The following is an 18442-nucleotide window of genomic DNA, read 5'->3' as shown; positions in this document are numbered from 1 at the left end:
ATGTTTGATGGTGTCTCTCAGGCCTTTGAGGTTCTTCAGTTTTCTTCATCCTTTTTACATGTTGTTCTTTAGACTGGATAGTCTCTATTGATCTACCTTTCAGTTTGCTGATTCTTTCTTCTATCAGCTCAAATCTGCTGTTGAGCCCCTTGAGTGAATTTTTCATTTCAGTTGTTGTACCTTTTAACTCTAGAATTTTTATTCTTTTCTTTTTTATAATTCATATCTCTTTATTAATGTTCCCTATGTGATGAGCCATTGTCATCACTCATTCCTTTAATTCTTTAAACATTTTCTTTCAGTTCTTTGAACATATTTATAATAGCTTATTTGAAGTCTTTATGTACTAAATCTATCATGGAGGCCCTCCTGCAGATAATTTATATAAGCTGATTTTTTCCCCTGTGTATGGGCTACACCTTGTTTCTTTGTATTTATTTATTTATTTATCTATTTATAGAGAACTTTGTAACTTTTATGTACAGAAAATTTGACAGTGTCCACTCAGCCCAGTTTGGTGGCCAGTTCTTTAGCCTTTGCCTTTTCTAACTTGGCAATAAGAGTCATCAACTTTGGACCCAAGATATCGCCTCCCCAGTGACAGTAGATCTCATCATATCTGTCATTGTAATTGGTCCTGATGGCTTCTACTAGCTTAACCAGAACTCCTTCGTCTTCCGAGTTAACCTGTGTGAAGGCAACAGTAGTGCAGGTCTTCCTGTGGACCAGACGCCCCAGCCTGGCCTTCCCCTTGATAATGCAGCTGGGAACCCCCATCTTACGACACAGGGCAGGCAAGAAGACAACCAGCTCAGTGGGATCCACATCATGTGCAGTCACTACCAGCTGAGCCTTCTTGTTTTCCAACAAGGTGGTGACATTATTAACCCCAGCTCGAAGGACGGACAGCCTCTTAGTGGGGACATCCCCTTTGCCAGCAGCTGTCTTCTCAGCGGGGGCCAACAATCTCTGCTTCTTCTGCTTTGTCTCTGGTCTGTATTTGTGGGCCAGCTTAAGCCGTTGAGTGGCTGTTTAAAGGTTCAAGGCCCGGGTGAACTGGTTACTCTCAGGAGGCACTTTCAGATGTTTATAGAGAATAGCCCTTTGCCACTGCAGCCAGTTGTAGTAGGGCCATTTGACAAAGTGGGTGAGGTCCCTTTTGGGCTGGATGTCCTGTCCGATGCTAAAATTCTTGGGCCTTTTCTCAAATAGGGGATTGACCGCCTTCTTGGCCTCCTTCTTCTTCACAACAGCAGGGGCCAGGGCCATCTTCTTCCCCTTCACCTTCTTTCCTTTCAGCATCTTGGGTGGCTGGAGGAGAGTTATTTTTATTTTTTTATATCGCACTATGTTCCTTTGTTTTTGCTTAGTGATATGCTTAGACTAATTATGTAGTGTCCATCTCCCCTGTGGTGACAACTGGAATCTTTGCTCAGTTTGTTTTTTAACATTCTTGTTCTTATTTTTAAGCCTAGCCACCTAGGTTTCACCCTTGGGTCATCATAGCTTAGTGATCAGCCAATTATTTGTCAAAGATTTTGCTTAAACACTTTGAGCCAGCAAGGTTTCCACCCTTTTCCTAGGGAATCTGTGCATGTGTTAGTACACTTATTCTAAGTTCAGGCAGCTTACAAGTCTTCTCTGATTTTTACCTTCTTCTTGTATAAGGCCTAAGGTCAGCCATTTCTGATCTCCCCCGAGCATATATGCAGCCCTTTGTATGCATACAGCCTTCCAGATCCTCCAGAATATAAAGTCTATTCTGTCTAATATTCATATGTCCTGACATATTTTTAAAAGATTTTTATGTATTTATGACAGAGAGGGCACACACATGAGCAGGGGGAGGGGCAGAGGAAGAGGGAGAAGCAGGGTCCATGCTGAGCAGGGAGCCTGACATAGGACTCAAACCCAGGACCCTGAGATCATGATCTGAGCTGAAGGCAGACACCTAATCGACTGAGCCACCCAGGCGCCCCAATTTTTAACCATTTTGTACACTTACATTTAAAATGTATCTCTTGGGGGCGCCTGGGTGGCTCAGATGGTTAAGCGTCTGCCTTCGGCTCAGGTCATGATCTCAGGGTCCTGGGATCGAGTCCTGCATCGGGTTCCCTGCTCAGTGCAGAGCCTGCTTCTCCCTCTCCCTCTGCCACTCCCTCTGCTTATGCTCTTCTATCTCTCTGTCAAATGAATAAATAAAATCTTTAAAAAAAAATAAATAAAATAATAAAATAAAATGTGTCTCTTGGGGCACCTGGGTGGCTCAGTTGTTAAGCATCTGCCTTCGGCTCGGGTCGTGATCCCAGGGCCCTGGGATCGAGCACCATATTGGGCTCCCTGCTCCGCGGGAGGCCTGCTTCTCCCTCCCCCACTCCCCCTGCTTGTGTTCCCTCTCTTGCTGTGTCTTGTCAAATAAATAAATAAAATCTTAAAAAAAAAATGTATCTCTTGCAAGCAGCATATGGTTGATTTTTTTCATACAGTTGGACTGTGTCTCTGTTTCTTTCTTTTTTTAAGGAAGCTCTATGCCAAATGTGGGGCTTGAACTCACAACCCAGAGATCAAGAGTTGCATGCTCTACTGACTGAGCCAGCCAGGTGCCCCTGGACCATTTCTTTAATCAGAACATTAATCTAATAATATTTAACGTAATTATTAACATATTTAGATTTATGTCTGGCATCTTTCTGTTTGTTGCATATTTATTATACCTGTTTTTTTTTTCTTTCTTGTCTACTTTTGGATTTATGAAGTTTGTTTTATTTTTTTTTAAAGATTTTATTTATTTATTTGACACAGAGAGAGAAAGCACAAGTAGGCAGAGAGGCAAGCAGAGAAAGAGAGGGAGGAGCAGGCTCTCCACTGAGCAGGGAGCCGGACGTGTGGCTCGATCCCAGGACCCAGGGATCATGACCTGAGCTGAAGGCAGCCGCTTAACCGACTGAGCCCCAAGTTTGTTTTAGATAAACTTTTTATTTTGGAATACTTTTAGATTTACAGAAAAGTTGCAAAGATAATACAGAAAGTTCCTGTAAACCCCTCACCCAGGTTCAATTTCCCCTAATTTCAATTTTCCCAAATGTTCTCCTTTGTTGTAATTAGGAAACAAACATTTCTACATCATTATTAACTAACCTTCAGATTTTATTTGGATTTTAATAGTCCAAATACTCTGCTTCAGGATCCTATTTATAATACCACATTGCATTTAGTTGTTATGTGCCTTTAGTCTCCCCTGATTTGTGACAGTTTCTTAGTCTTTGAATTTCATGACCTACAGTTTTGAGCAGAATTTGTCAGGCATTTTGTAGGATGTCCTTCAATTTGGGTTTTTCTCATGATTAGATTAGGTTATTGGGTTTTGAGAGAGTGTACCACAGAGATGAAGTGCGTTTCTCATCACATCATATCAGAGGGTGCATGCTAACAACATGACTTATCACTGGTCATATTAACCATGATTAAGATGGTGTCTGCCAGGTTACTTCACTGTAAAGTTATGTTTTCCCCTTCCCATACTCCATTCTTTAGAAGTGAGCCATTAAGTATGATGTGTTTTTTATTATTCTATATTCCATCTTTTAGTTTACTAGTAATACATTCTTTTATTATTCTTTTAGTTGTTAACCTAAAAATTACAACATGTAGTTTTGACTAGAACCTACCTGCAATTACTACTTTTACCTTTGCTTAATGTAAGGACCTTTCAATTCTTTAACTCAGTTTATTTCCTTATAAATTGAGCTGTTGTTCTGTGCTGTTAATGTCATGAATTTTAATTCATCATGTTTTTTTAAACATCATGAGACATTAAAAATATTTCATGAGACATTAAAAATATTTTGAAACAATCTCAAACCTATAGAAAAGTTTTAAGTACAGTACAAAGAAATTTTTGCCTAAACCTTTTTTTTTAAAGATTTTATTTATTTATTTATTTGTCAGAGAGAGAGACAGAGAGAGAACACAAGCAGGGGGAGAGCAAGCAAAGGGGAAAGCAGGCTCCCTGCTGAGCAAGGAGCCCGATGCAGGACTCAGTCCCAGGACCCTGGGATCATGACCTGAGCCGAAGGCAGACGCTTAACCAACTGAGCCACCCAGGCGTCCCAATTGCCTGAACTTTTTATGAGTAAATAACTGACACGATGCTCTATCATTTCAAAATAGTTCCATGTGTATTTCCTAAAAAACAAAGGTCATTCACTTAAAAAAACTGCACCGTAACTATCAAATCAGAAAATTAACATTGATATATCACTATTATCCAATACTCAGATACCCATTCAAGCTTTGCCAACTTGCCAATAATGTCCTTTATAGCCAAAGAATCTAATTCAGAATGAAGCATTGCATTTGGTTGTCATGTCTATTTAGTCCTGCAATCTACAATAGTAACTCTGTCTTTACTTGACTTCCATTACCTTGACACTTAAAGATTACAGCCCAGTTGTTTTGTAAAATGTCCCACAACTTGTGTTCATCTGATGTTTCCTCATGATTATATTTAGTTTATAAGTTTTTGGCAGGAATACAACAGAAGTGATGCTTTATTCTTTCAATGCACTAAGTTGGTGTCTTCTAGGCTTCTCCACTGTAGGGTGATTCTTTTTTCCTTTGCAAATAGTAAGTATTTTGTGTACAGGTACTTTGAAACTGTATATTTATATATCTGTATATGTATATCTATCCCCAGTTCCTCTTCAAACTTCATTCATTCATTCATTCATTCATTCATATCAGTATGGACTTATGACTTCCTATTTTTATTCAATGGGTTTTAAGCTATTACTATCATTATTTACTATGATGTTCAAATTTAGCCAATGGGAGCCCTTTTAGGTTGGCTTCTGTGTCCTTTTGATATTTCCCCCATTATTCTTTGAGCACTTCTTTACTTTTAGGGGACAAAAAGAAGGTTAAAGCTCCTCTTATACGTTCTGTCCCCCAGTCCTAGGATTAACCTTTTCTCCAAGAATCCCTGGTTCCTTTTAATGTAGAATGGTATTTAGAAACCAAGATCTGGGCCCTGGGTGTGCTCATTGTGGTTAGGGTTGTTATGGACTGAATGTTTGTATCCCCACAAAATTCATATGTTGAAGCCCTAATTGCCAATGTGATGGTATTTGGAGATGAGGCCCTTAGGAGATAATTGGGTTTAGACAAGGTAATGAGGATGGAAGATAAGTGCCCTTACAAGAAAAGGGAGAGACCAGAGCTTTCTTCAGCATTAAGAGGGTACCATGAGAAGGTGGTTATCTGCTAAACCAGGAAGAGGCTTCTCACCAGAACCTGACCATGCTGGTGCTCTGATCACAGATTCCCAGCCTTCAGAACTGTGAGAGATACATTTCTGTTATTTAAGCCCCCCGGTTTATGGCATTTTGTTATAGTAATCAGAGCTGACGAAGACAAGGGTGGTGCTGCTCCCAGGCCCTCTCAGTAGATTAAAAGGGGGAAACCTGGCTCCCAGTTTTTCTTAATATAATTCCTCTATAGGCAATTAGTCTTCTATAGCTGTAATTCTCCATTTTGTCATTTAATTTCATGAATATATTAATTAAATTATTTTATATTCTATGACTGAGAACTCTAATATCTGGTTCTTCTGTGGCTCTGTATCAATTGTCTATTTTTCTCCTGATTTTCTTTTCTTTCTTTCTTTTTTTTTAAAGATTTTATTTATTTATTTAAGAGCGAGAGAATGAGAGAGCATGAGATGGGGGAGGGTCAGAGGGAGAAGCAGACTCCCCGCTGAGCAGGGAGCCCGATGCGGGACTCGATCCAGGGACACCAGGATCATGACCTGAGCCGAAGGCAGTCGCTTAACCAACTGAGCCACCCAGGCGCCCCCTTTTCTTTCTTTCTTTCTTTCTTTTTTTTTTTCAGTAGGCTCCCTGCCCAGCATGGAGCCCAGTGTGGGGCTTGAACTCACGACCCTGAGATCAAGACCTGAGCTGAGATCAAGAGTCGGACCCTTAGCTGACTGAGCCACCCAGGTGTCCTGTCCCTATTTTTTCTTGATTTTCAGTCAGTGTTTATTTTTTTGCATGCTTTATGATTATTGATTGAATGTTGGACACCGTATAAAAAGTTGAAGAGATAATTTGAGGTGCTGGCTGATGCTATCTTCCTCCAGGGGGTAGTTATTTTTTACTCTGGCAAGCACTCAGGGTAGGGATAGATCACCTTAATCTGATTAGAGATTGGGACTGAGCTTCCATCTTTATGAGGGCTGATCTTTTTCCCATTCTCTCTTACTCCTGGGTTGTGGCCCTTTGGGGGGATTCAGCTGAAATTCTGTGGTATTTACCAGGGCTTCTCCTTCACGGGCACTCAACTCCATTTTCCCTTTCTCAGTTTCATTAGACTTCTGAAAGCTTTTCTCAGCTTCTCATACTCTCAGGCACTATTTTCTGCATTGTTTTTTTCCTAAGGTTCTTAGCTTCTCATTCCACAGCTTTCAAATGGCCAAATGGCTTAAAAGCAAAAATGCAGCCAGATGTCTGGCTCACATCTCTCCTCTCTCCCTCTCCCTCTCTCCTCCAGAATCTTGGTCTGTCTCAATTTCATGCTGCCTTGATGGCCCTTCAATGTGACTAAAAATGTTTTTATGTGTTCAGCTTTTAGAGTTGCTCTCAATGGGATGGTTAGTCTGAAACAAGTTAGTCTGTCATTGACAAAAGCAGAAATTGATTTAAACAATCACTCTGGCTGTTGTGTGAAGAGTTAAGACGGGCTGAGAATGGAAATAGGGAGACCAAGTAGGAGGTTTGATAAGATGATGGCATGGATAAATGTGAAAACAGAGATGTGGAGAAACAGACATAAGTTGGGAGGTAGGGGTGAGAGGAGGGAGAGAGAAATATAGAACTCTAATGTCTTCATCTTACAAAGTGGGCAGTTAGGAGAAACTACCTATGGTTGATCAAACAGGAAATGTAAGTTTATGCATATTTTTTAAAGTGAAAAAGAGTGGTGCCTGGGTGGCTCTGTCGGTTGAACAGCCGACTCTTGATTTCGGCTCAGGATATGATCTCAGGGTTGTGGGATCGAGCCCTGCATCAGACTCCATGCTCAGCACAGTATGCTTAAGATTCTCTCTCCCTCTCCCTCTGCCCCTCCCGTTGCTCCCTCTCTCCCTCTCTCTCTCAAATAAATACATAAATAGGGGCATCTGGGTGGCTCAGTCGTTAAGCGTCTGCCTTCGGTTCAGTCATGATCCCAGGGTCCTGGGATTGAGCCCAGCATCAGGCTCCCTGCTCAGCGGGAAGCCTGCTTCTCCCTCTCCCACTCCCCCTGCTTGTGTTCCTTCTCTCGCTGTGTCTCTCTCTCTGTGTCAAATAAATAAAATCTTTAATAAAAAAAAATACATAAAATCTTTTTAAAAAGGCAAAAAAGACAACCATTTGAGGAAATAAAAATAATGTTGAAACTATATTGGAAGGGATGGATGGGAGGTGGGAGTGGTGGGAGTGAGCTTAATCCTTATCTCTCATAGCATTATTTAGTAGATGATGTCAAGAAATATAGAGGAGGGGAGAAATTTGAGGAGTTGTTAGGAGGTAAAATTTGTAAGGCTTGGTGATTGATCCAATTTAATGAATAAGGGGAGGGAGGAGGGAAAGCTGATTTGCAGATTTTCTAGCTTGAGTGATTGGGTAGATGTGGTATTACAACCGAGGTAAAGAATACGGAGGAGCATCTAGTTCAAGAGAGATGATACATTCAGTTTTAGTTGTATGCAGGACATTGTGGTCAAGATGTATAGTAGGTACCCACACATGGGCGAAAGTTCTTACCACAATAAAATTAAAAATGGGAAATTAACAAGAAAACCACAGGGGGTGAAAATATCTGGTCACTTTGAAATTTAAAATGACTAGCCTAAAAACTCTTGGGTTAAAGTGGAAATGACACAAATAAACTGTTTATGAATAAATGATAATTACAGCAAAAAGAGAAAAGAACCCGTGCTGATGTTGTTATGGATAGATATCTTTACTTAGTAGACCTCTGCTATAGATTGAGTGCTTTTGTCCCCCACAGATTCATATGTTGAAACTTAACGCCCAAGATGATGATATTAGCAGGTGGGGCCTTTGGGAGGTTCTTAGGTCATGAAGATAGAGCCCTAATGAATAAGATTAGTGCTTTTATAAGAGACCCCAGAGAGCTCCCTTGCCCCTCCCACCATGTGAGGACACAGTGAGAAGACATTGACTGTCTAGGAAGCAGTTTCTCACCAGACATCAAATATGCTGGGGCTGTGAGTTTGAACTTGAACTGTGAAAAACAAATGTTTGTTGTTTATAAGGCTCCCCCCGTCCCCCTCCCCCTGTTATGGTATTTTGTTATAGCAGCATGGACAGACTAAGACAATTTCATTGATAACTCCAGTCAGGATTAGAGTGGGCAGGTAAGATGAGCCTTACCCATTTTGTGGTGCTAAGTGGGGCTTGTGTTGTGTGGCAGTGCCATACATTTCATTTATAACTCTGAGGTAAGAACTCTCTCCCCCAATACCACAGTAAATTGGCTTCATATTCTAATAGAATTTGGGAATGTTGATATGCTCAAACGGTGGTATCCCAATGTTTCCATAGTAACTAATGCACATCCGGAGGAAAAGATTGAGAATAAATGAGAATAGCATTTTAACAAAATAAGTGAGGGGCGAAGAGCCTTTAGACATGTGATTACCTCTTATTTAGGAATATGAAGATATTCATCTCTTTAATAATGGGGTTATAAAAGTTGTTACAATGAAACTTGTCAGTAGCCATTTATATTCCATTTTTCTTCATAATCATCACCACCAAAAGCATTTAAATGCTTCTTTGCCAAGCAATACTGTAGAGAATGAGTTAAAGGGACATAGTTGCCATTCTCCCGTGAGCTTGAAATCAGGATGGGACAGGTTAGGCCAATGTTCATATTCCAGCCTGCCTGGCAGAGCTTTGCCTTAGTGGATATTAGGAAGAGTGGGGATTCAAAAAATTCTGTGGAATTCGTTTGCTTTCGTGCAAGACTTTACTAAAAACTTAACACTCTCCTGGTTAGAGATTGTCCATATGGAGTTCTCCTGTTCCTCCTTTCCTATCCCACCAGCTGATTTTTTTTTTAAGATTTTTTTTATTTATTTATTTGAGAGAGAATGAGATAGAGAGAGAGAGCATGAGAGGGGGGAGGGTCAGAGGGAGAAGCAGACTCCCCGCCGAGCAAGGAGCCCGATGCGGGACTCGATCCAGGGACTCCAGGATCATGACCTGAGCCGAAGGCAGTCGCTCAACCAACTGAGCCACCCAGGCGCCCCCCACCAGCTGATTTTTTCCATTCCTTCCTAACACCCTTCTTCCTCCTCCCCCAATATCTTTGATATATATCTTATATCTTTGATAACCTGCTAATTTACTAAAATATAAAACAGTCCGTTACTGTGAATTCAGTTGTTATGGGCTGAATTCCCCCCACTCCATTCATATGTTGAAGCTTTAACCCCTAATGTGACTGAATTGGAGATAGAGCCTATAAGGAGATAATAAAGGTTAAGTGAGGTCATAAGGGTAGAAGAGAGCCCTCACCAGGAACTGAACTGGCTGGCACCTTGATCTGGGACTTCTAGCCTCCAGAACTGTGAGAAAATCAATTTCTGTGTTTAAGCTACTCAGTCTATGTATTTCGTTATGGCAGCCTTAGCAGACAAATATATCAGTGTGCATGCACAACCAATAAAGCTGTTATCAGAAACAGACTTTGTAAGGGTGAAGAGATGACTTTTTTATTTTAGAATAACAGAGATTAAATTTCCACAGATAAATATAATAACCAATGGGATGTCTATTCAACCCAGAACAGAAACACACAGAGAGGTATACCAAGAATCTCCAGGTAGGTAGATTGCCTGGTTTAGCTGATTCAGCTTCGCCTGCCCGATTCCTTCTTCATTTAGAAGAGTGGTTAAGGAGTACATTTGAAAAACATATTCATGGCACCTTTTGAAAATTAGTCTCCAGCTCACCTGCTGTGCAAATTAATTCAGAGATTAGAAGCAAAATGTGATGGGAGATGTCAGTAGGGTGAAGTTCATCAGTGGGAACTAAAGTCAATTTCCTGGAGTGGCCAGGGGAAGATATACCAGAATGATGATCCTTTACCTTGGATGGCCAGAGGTCTGGTAGACATCCTCAAATTCGGAAGGGCCTTACAGGTCAGATAAAAAAGGAGTATATCTTCATATAAGAGGCTCAGTCTGAGCAAGGGACATTTCCATGCTTTTGCTTTGTTTTAAACTTGTGACATTTGATATTACAGTCACTGGGGAAAGAGAAAAATTTGAGGAAATGGAGTTCTCAATAAAGCATTTTTTCATCCCAGGGGATTTGGTATTCATCATTATTACATCCAAACTAAAACAAGGCAGAGAGAACTATTTATTCCCGGATAAAATGGTCTTCTCTTGCCATCTAGAACAGAGTGCTTAAAGCTCCTGGTCAATCAATTATATATTATATTAAAATGTAAATAAAATTTTGTCATTGCATTTTTTCAGCCCTCCAATTATTTTTAAAAGTGTTGCTTTAGGGAGGTATATGAACACTATAGTTAGGTCAATTTTCTTCTGCCTATTTCCACGTGATATAAAGACAATCATGTCAATAAGGAACATATCATTGCAGACAATTTCTTTTTAGTCTTTTTCTCAGTGTGGGATTCAGAGTCTAATAGATTGCCAGGATATATATTTAATACCTCAGTTTAGAATATTAAAAAAACATGATATTTTTACATCCATTTGTAGCTGGGTAGAAGTTTGGCTTGAGATACAAATACTGTAGTTTTGTACAGTATACTGACACAAAAATTAATTAATATTCTTGTATAGCTAATGTATGCACATGGAGCAAAATTCCAAAGTTATAAAAGGGTATACACTGAAAATTAGGTCTCTCTCCCACCTTTATGTCTAAGTTCTCCAGTTTCTACCTCTGAGGTGGAAACCACTGTTACCAGTCTCTTGTGTTTCCTTCTATAGATATTCCAAAGTGCGTTGATTCTGGAACAGGATCTTCCCCCTTCCCTAGCAGGCTTTCAGTACCTGGCAGCATGAAAATGTTGCTCATTGAGGTCAGAACTAATGTTCTGAGCAACAGCATGGAAGAGTGACTGCCCTTGATTCTTCTCACACCCCTCCTGGGAAACCACATTCTCAAAGCCGATCACAAGACATTTGTCTATACCACCTCTAACTGGACATAATACTGGCACAGATACATTTATCATGAATACACAGCAATCAAAACACCTAACAGATCCATACATTAGATATTTACTTAGTGGTGTGTGTGAAAAAGTAGGTGCTTTTGATAGGTTGTTGAGCAAGGAAGGAGTTCTGTTTTTAAGCAAGATGGAACCAGTGAGAAATTACTCCCTCTTTTCCAGGGAATGGAGATTTCATGAGAGAGGTAAAAGGAGAAAGAAATCTTGGCTGAAAGGTGCAGAAAAGGCATTCCAGCATGAGCTGTGGTCTGGGAGAAATCTTGGAATTGGGGTTTGGGATAAAAGAAAGAAGGGAGTATTGAGTGTTGATTTGCAGAGAGCAGAGTGGGTGAATTAGACTGGCAGGAAGAGGCTGTGAGGTGAGAGTGAGGTGATGTGGGATGAATGGCCATTTGCATTTGCGTATATTGAAGGTTTGTATAAACATCTATGGACAGGGCGCCTGGGTCGTTCAGTCGTTAAGCGTTTGCCTTCGGCTCAGGTCATGATCCCAGGGTCCTGGGATCGAGCCCCGCATCGGGCTCCCTGCTCAGTGGGAAGCCTGCTTCTCCCTCTCCCACTCCCCCTGCTGTGTTCCCTCTTTCGCTGTGTCTCTCTCTGTCAAATAAATAAATAAAATCTTTAAAAAAAATCTATGGACAGAAGTCAGTCAGTCCTTCCATATATACTGTGTCTCCCATGTTCCTAGCACTGCCATCAGAACTATCGTTCAGTCCAGAATTTTTCTCTAACAAAGGCACCAAAGAATCGGTTGTAGCATAGTATGGTAGTTTTCCTATATTAAGTTCTTCTCGGAGGTTAATTCTATTACCTAAACAGCCATAACTTTCCTTAATAATTTGTTATGGCACTATCATCCACACAATTATGTAAAAGGATTTCTCAATCTTGCCACTACTGACATTTTGTGGGGTGCTGTACTGCACAGTGTAAGATATGTAGCGGTATCCCCAGCCTTAACCACCCCCCCGATGCCTGTAGCACTCTCTCCAAATTGGAGAACGAAAAAATGTCTAGATATTTAGGGCAAAATTGCCCCGGATGGAGAACCAGTAATATAAAGTCTCACAAACCTATATTCTTTTGTTCTGTAACACCCCTTTTTAAAAATTAACATTTGCCAAAATAATACATTTGTGTAGATAAAAATTAAATAGTGCCGAAGGACTTATAATAAAAAGCAACTGTCTCCTGCCCCACTCCTCCTCACCCATATTCCCATCCCTGAGGTCTACCACTTTTATACTGTTTCTGGTTTGAGTTTTTCTTATGTTCCTGCCATATCCATCTACCTGTTTATCCATTCATTCAAAGCACATATTCATTGAACACCCTGTTTGCTAGGGCTGCCATAACAAAATAGCACAGCTTGGGAGGCTTAAACAGCAGAAATTTATTCTTTCACAGTTCTGGAGGCTGGAGGTCCAAGAGGAAGATTCTGGCAGGCTTGGTTTCCTCTGAGGGCCATCTGGGAAGGATCTGTTCCAGGCTTTTCTCCTTGACTTGCAGATGGCCACCCTCTTGCTGCCTCTTTATGGGATTGTCCCTCTGTGTATTCCTACCCCTGGTGTCTCTTCCTCTTGTTATACCAGCCCCATCCCAATGGCCTCATTTCTGGATTAGAAATCCTGGATTAGAGCCCCATCCCAAAGGCCTCATTTCAACTCAATCACCTCTTTTTTTAAAAAAAGATTTTATTTATTTATTTATTTGAGAGAGAGAGAGAGAGAGAGAGAACACGAGAGTGGAGTGAGGGGAGAGGGAGAAGCAGACTCCCCGCTGAGCAGGGAGCCGGATATGGGACTCGATTTCAGGACTCTGGGATCATGACCCCAGCTGAAAGCAGACGCTTAACTGAGCCACCTAGGCGCCCTCAATCACCTCTTTATAGAACTTATCTCCAGGGGTGCCTGGGTGGCTCAGTGGGTTAAGTGTCTGCCTTTATCTCATTGTAGTGATCCTGGGGTCTTGGGGTAGAGCCCCACATCTGGCTCTCTGCTCCGCGGGGAGCCTGCTTCTCCCTCTCCCCTGCTGTGTGCACTCTCTCTCTAATAAATAAATAAAATCTTTTTAAAAAAATAACTTATCTCCAAATACAGTTACATTCTGAGATACTGGGTATTGGGACTTCAATATATGAATTGGGGGGGGGGGATGTAATTTAGTCCTTTTTAAAAGAAATTTTTATTTATTTATTTGCAAGAGAGAGTGTATGAGTGGGGGGAAGGGCAGAGGGAGAGGGAGAAGGAGGCTCCCCACTGAACAAGGAACCCCGACACGGGGCTCGATCCCAGGATGCTGGGATCATGACCTGAGCTGAAGGACACGCTTAACTGACTGAGCCACCAGGTGCCCCTGCAATTTAGCCCTTAATAAGCACCTACTATGTGCCAGTCACTGTCCTCAGCACTGGGGATAAAGTGGTGAACAAAACACAAAAGTCCCTGCTCTTCTTAAGTTTACATTCTAGTGGGGGAAAGCAACAATACACTATAAATACATAGTTAAAATATACAGTATGTTAAAAGACACTAAGTGCTATGGGAGAAAAATAAAGCAGAGAAAGGAGATAGGGAGATTTGGGGGGGGTGCTGCAGTGTAGCCAGGGAAAACCTCTCTGAGAAGGGGACATTTGAGTAAGGACCTGAAGGAGGTGATAGAGTAAGACATGCAGATATCTGGGGAAAGATCATTCTAGGTGGAGAGTATAGCCAGTGCAAAAATCCTGTGTAGAACATGTCCAGTTTGTTGAAGTAACAGCAAGGAGGCCACTGGGGCTGGTGCAGAATGAACAAGGGGGAGTAGCAGGAGATGCAGGGTTTGGGAGATGGTGAGGCAGATGATTGTGTAAGGTCTAGTAAGCCCTTGTAATGACTTTGGCTTTTGTTCTGAGTGAGATGGTGTGTTAGAAAAGTCTCGTTCTTCCCTCCTGTGTGTCTCCTTTATTCTCACACTACTGTCACATTTCAACACTTCTGACACCAGATGTGTGAGTTTTTTCCCCCTACAACAAGGGATTCTCTGTGATAGCAGCTGGGTGTCCTATAATTTAATTCCATTCTGACACTGTTTACCTGGAGATAGTGTCAGATCCCACAGGTTAAGGGCCCAGTCCCACCAGACTGTTCCCCCCAGCCCCCTGCAGATACCATTGGCAAGTCCAGGTTGTCACCTGTGCTTCTGACTACTTATAAATCTGAGGTTCCCATGGTCCCCTCCTGGGGTTTGGTTAGTTTGCTACAGCAGCTCACAGAACTCAGGGAAACACTTACTTAAGTTTACCAGGTTATTAAAGACATGCTAAAGGATACCGATGGACAGCCAGAAGGAGATGATGTATCTACATAGGGCAAGGGCTGGGAGGGTCCCAAGAGTAGGAGCTCCTGTCCCTGGAGTTTGGGTATGTCACCCTCCCGGGATATGGATGTGTTCACCAACCAGGAAGCTCTCCTAATCCCATACTTTTGGGATTTTTATGGAGGCTTCATTGCGTAGGCAAGATCAATCATTAACTCCATTTCCAGCTCTTCTCCCTTCTCTTGATGGAGGTGGGGCTGAAAATTCCAGGCTTCTAATCATGGCTTGATCTTTCTTTCTGGTGACCAGCCCCCATCCAGGAACCATCCAAGAGCCCACCTAGAGTCACCTCATTAGAACAAAGGATGCTTCTATCACCCAGGAAATTATAAGGGTTTCAGGAGCCCTGTGTCAGGAACCAGGGTCAAAGACCAAATATTAGAACAAAAGATGCTCATAGTGCTCTTACCACTTAGGAATTTACAAGGGTTTTAGTTCTGTGCCATGACCTGGGGGCGGGGGGGGGGGGGGCAGAGACCAATATATATATTTTTTCTATTATGCAGGATCTGAGTTAACGTTTAAAAGAATCTCTCTAGGGGCGCCTGGATGGCTCAGTCAGTTAAACATCTGACTCTTGGTTTCCGCTCAGGTTTGATCTCAGGGTCATGGGATCCAGCCCCACATTGAGCTCCACACACAGCACAGAGTCTGCTTGAGACTCTCTCTCTCCCTCTGCCCCCGCCCCCCAATGCTCTCTCTCTCTAAAATAAATAAATAAATCTTAAAAAAAAAACAAACCAAAAACAACCCACCAGAATCTCTCTAGCTGCTGTGTTAATAATAGACCAAAAGGGAGCAAGGGTGGATGTAGGGAGACCAGTAAGGGGAGTATTGCAATTATCCCTTTTCTCTAAATGGTATGTGTATACTGCCGGTCGTTGGTTTACCAGCTCTAAGCATCATCTAGTGACTTGCTGCTCTAATAGGTGGGATTTAACTCACTCACACAGCAGCACCACCACTCTCTTCCTCCAAATACATCACTCTTACCACTCTCTGTAGTTCCTCTACTTAGTACACCTCTCCAGAGACAACCATTCTAATGTGATGTATCTTTTTGTTTGTATGTCTTCTTGGTTTTGTGCCTTTCTATAAGACACATAAATCTCTTTTTTTTTTTTTTTGGTTCCATCATCTACAGATAGTATCTCTCGATTCTGCACTTTCTAAAATTGGAATATTAGTGCCTCTACACAATTTTCCGCCTCCTCTAATTTTGTCTACTTTCTAATTTCTGTATGCTATGCTTTTACATTAAGTTTGTTAACATTTACTTTATACTTTGTAATCATAATTAAGTTTTAGGCGATTTGTCTCTAGTTTGGATTTCAAAAGTTGAAAACCAATAAGGATAGTATTTACATTATTATGACTATATAAATATATATCTGTATAAAGCCAAGGGATGGGCCTTGATTACATTTTCTTCTTCGTAGTTCCAATGTTACAACCTCCATTGGTTGCTCTATATCATTCCATGTCCTGATTGCCTTAATTATTGGAAAATAGCATTTTTAAACAGTTTTGTATTTTCCTTGAATTTCTGATTGCCATTCATTCATTTATGTATGAGTGTGTGTATGTATGTATATATGTATTTATGCTGTGGGTAGACTAAACATACGCCTTCTTTATCATATCTCTGCTATTTTCCAGTTTCTTTTTCATTTTGTTCATTGCTCAAAATAAATTCTATTCTTCCTTAGGCCTACTTCCTATGTTAATTCAAACCATTTCTTCAAGTTTGATCCATAGATTTCTTGTATAGCTTTTGTTTTTCCTGGGATTTCTTTTTTTTTTTTTTAAAGATTTTATTTATTTATTTCAGACAGAGAGAGAGAAAGAGAGAGACAGAGCATGAGCTGGGTGGGGGAGGGGCAGAGAGAGAAACAGGCTCCCAGCTGAGCAGGGAGCCGGATGTGGGGCTTGATCCCAGGACCCTGGGATCACAACCTGAGCTGAAGGCAGATGCTTCACCAACTGAGCCACCCAGGCGCCCCACCCTGGGATTTCTTTATTGTACCTTTTTGGTTTATTTCTTGCATTCTGTGCCTTTACTGTATCCTTAATTTTCCTAGCTCTTTTTTTTAATTTTTATTTTTTTAAGTAATCTCTACACCCAACGTGGGGCTCGAACTGATGACCCTGAGATCAAGCGTTGCACCCTCTACTGACTGAGCCAGCCAGGTGCCCCAGTTTTCCTAGCTCTTAACCATATCATCTCTTTTGCTGATTTCCCTTTTTCCTGGAGTTCTCCTATGTTCTGTATGGCTTTTTTCTGGACTGGTCGGCTCCAAAAATCGGCTTTAGTTCTGTGTATTCTGTCAACACCTGTCCCTCCATTTTTTATCTTCCAGATGACATATATTGTCTGTCATCTGATGTCCCTTTTCTTTGTTGTGGGCTTATACCTTTTAAATCCCTCTACTATAGGGCGCCTGGGTGGCTCAGTTGGTTAAGCGACTGCCTTCGGCTCAGGTCGTGATCCTGGAGTCCCGGGATCGAGTCCCGGGATCGAGTCCCACATCGGGCTCACTGCTCGGCAGGGAGTCTGCTTCTCCCTCTGACCCTCCCCCCTCTCATGTGCTCTCTCTCATTCTCTCTCTCACAAATAAATAAATAAAATCTTAAAAAAAAAATAAATCCCTCTACTATAATTCTAATAGTGTCTTAGGAGGGAGAGCAAATTAATGCATGTGGTCATTCTGCCATATTGAACAAATATAGAGCCTTACAATACTTTTTTAAATTTTAATTTTTTAAGTTCTAAAATTAATGTTTCTTGTAATTAATTCAGACATTAAAGAATTGTGTATAAAATAAAACTTAAAAGTTTGTTCACCACCCTCACTCCCCAGAGGTGACACTGTTTGGTAAATATCCTTCCAGACTTCTAAAATATGCATATACAAAATCATATACATATACACATACACAAAATAAGGTTTTTTGCTTGATAGATTGGATAGTTGGATTTTATAAACATTTAGATACTGGGTTTTTAAACTTAACATATTGGGCATACTTGCATATCAGCACATAGATACTTAATTTTTTTTGAGATGGGGGAGGGGCAGAGAGAGAGAGAATCTCAAGCAGACTCCACGCTCAGCATGGACTCCTACATGGGGCTTGATCCCACAGCCCTGAGATCATGACATGGGCTGAAATCAAGAGTTAGAGGCTCAACTGACTGAGCACACAGGTGCCCCAAAACTTAAATTTTAATGTAAAATTTTTATTGAAATATATACACATATAGAAAGGCAATGGTCTGCTCTTTCTGTATATATGCTATATCTCCTTATTTTTAATAGTTGCATAGTACTCCTATGCAATAAAGAATTTTTTGTTTGCTAACTTTTGCAATTATAAGCAATGCTATAGTAAACATCTTGGAACATATATCTTGGAACTTTTGTGTTACTATTTCTTGATAGAAGTAGATCTGTTGGGTCAATGGCTATGAAATGTATAAACATTAAGAGATACTACTGAATAGTCCTGCTGAAAAAAATTTGCCAATTTACTTTCCTATTAACAGTATTTGAGAAGGTACAAACTTCTGAGGCAAACTCTCCTTAAAAGGTTGGAGACTCTGCTGTGCATAGTTGAGAACTGGACTCTGTACTGTTTTTTATTTATATTTAATGACTTCACATGAGCTGGTCTTTTCTGTCTTTGAATATTTCAAGTTCCTTAGAGGCTGGGATCATGTCATATACTTCTTTGGTATTTCTTATAGTGCTTAGTACAGGCTGGGCAAACTGGCTGCTTAGTACATACTTAATGATTGACTGAT

At 41.0% G+C, this 18442-nt stretch overlaps 1 pseudogene; it reads right to left on the bottom strand.

The window, feature by feature from the left end:
* Positions 1 to 504: 504 nt before the first annotated feature.
* Positions 505 to 1308, bottom strand: LOC118011547 (annotated as a pseudogene).
* Between the last annotated feature and the right edge of the window lie 17134 nt (positions 1309 to 18442).

The sequence above is a fragment of the Mirounga leonina genome, unplaced genomic scaffold (genome assembly GCF_011800145.1).
Source record: "Mirounga leonina isolate KUSES-001 unplaced genomic scaffold, KU_Mleo_1.0 Mir_101664, whole genome shotgun sequence".
NCBI lineage: Eukaryota > Metazoa > Chordata > Mammalia > Carnivora > Phocidae > Mirounga > Mirounga leonina.
Note: the sequence above shows the minus strand (reverse complement) of the source record. Positions and strands in the feature narration are given on the sequence as shown.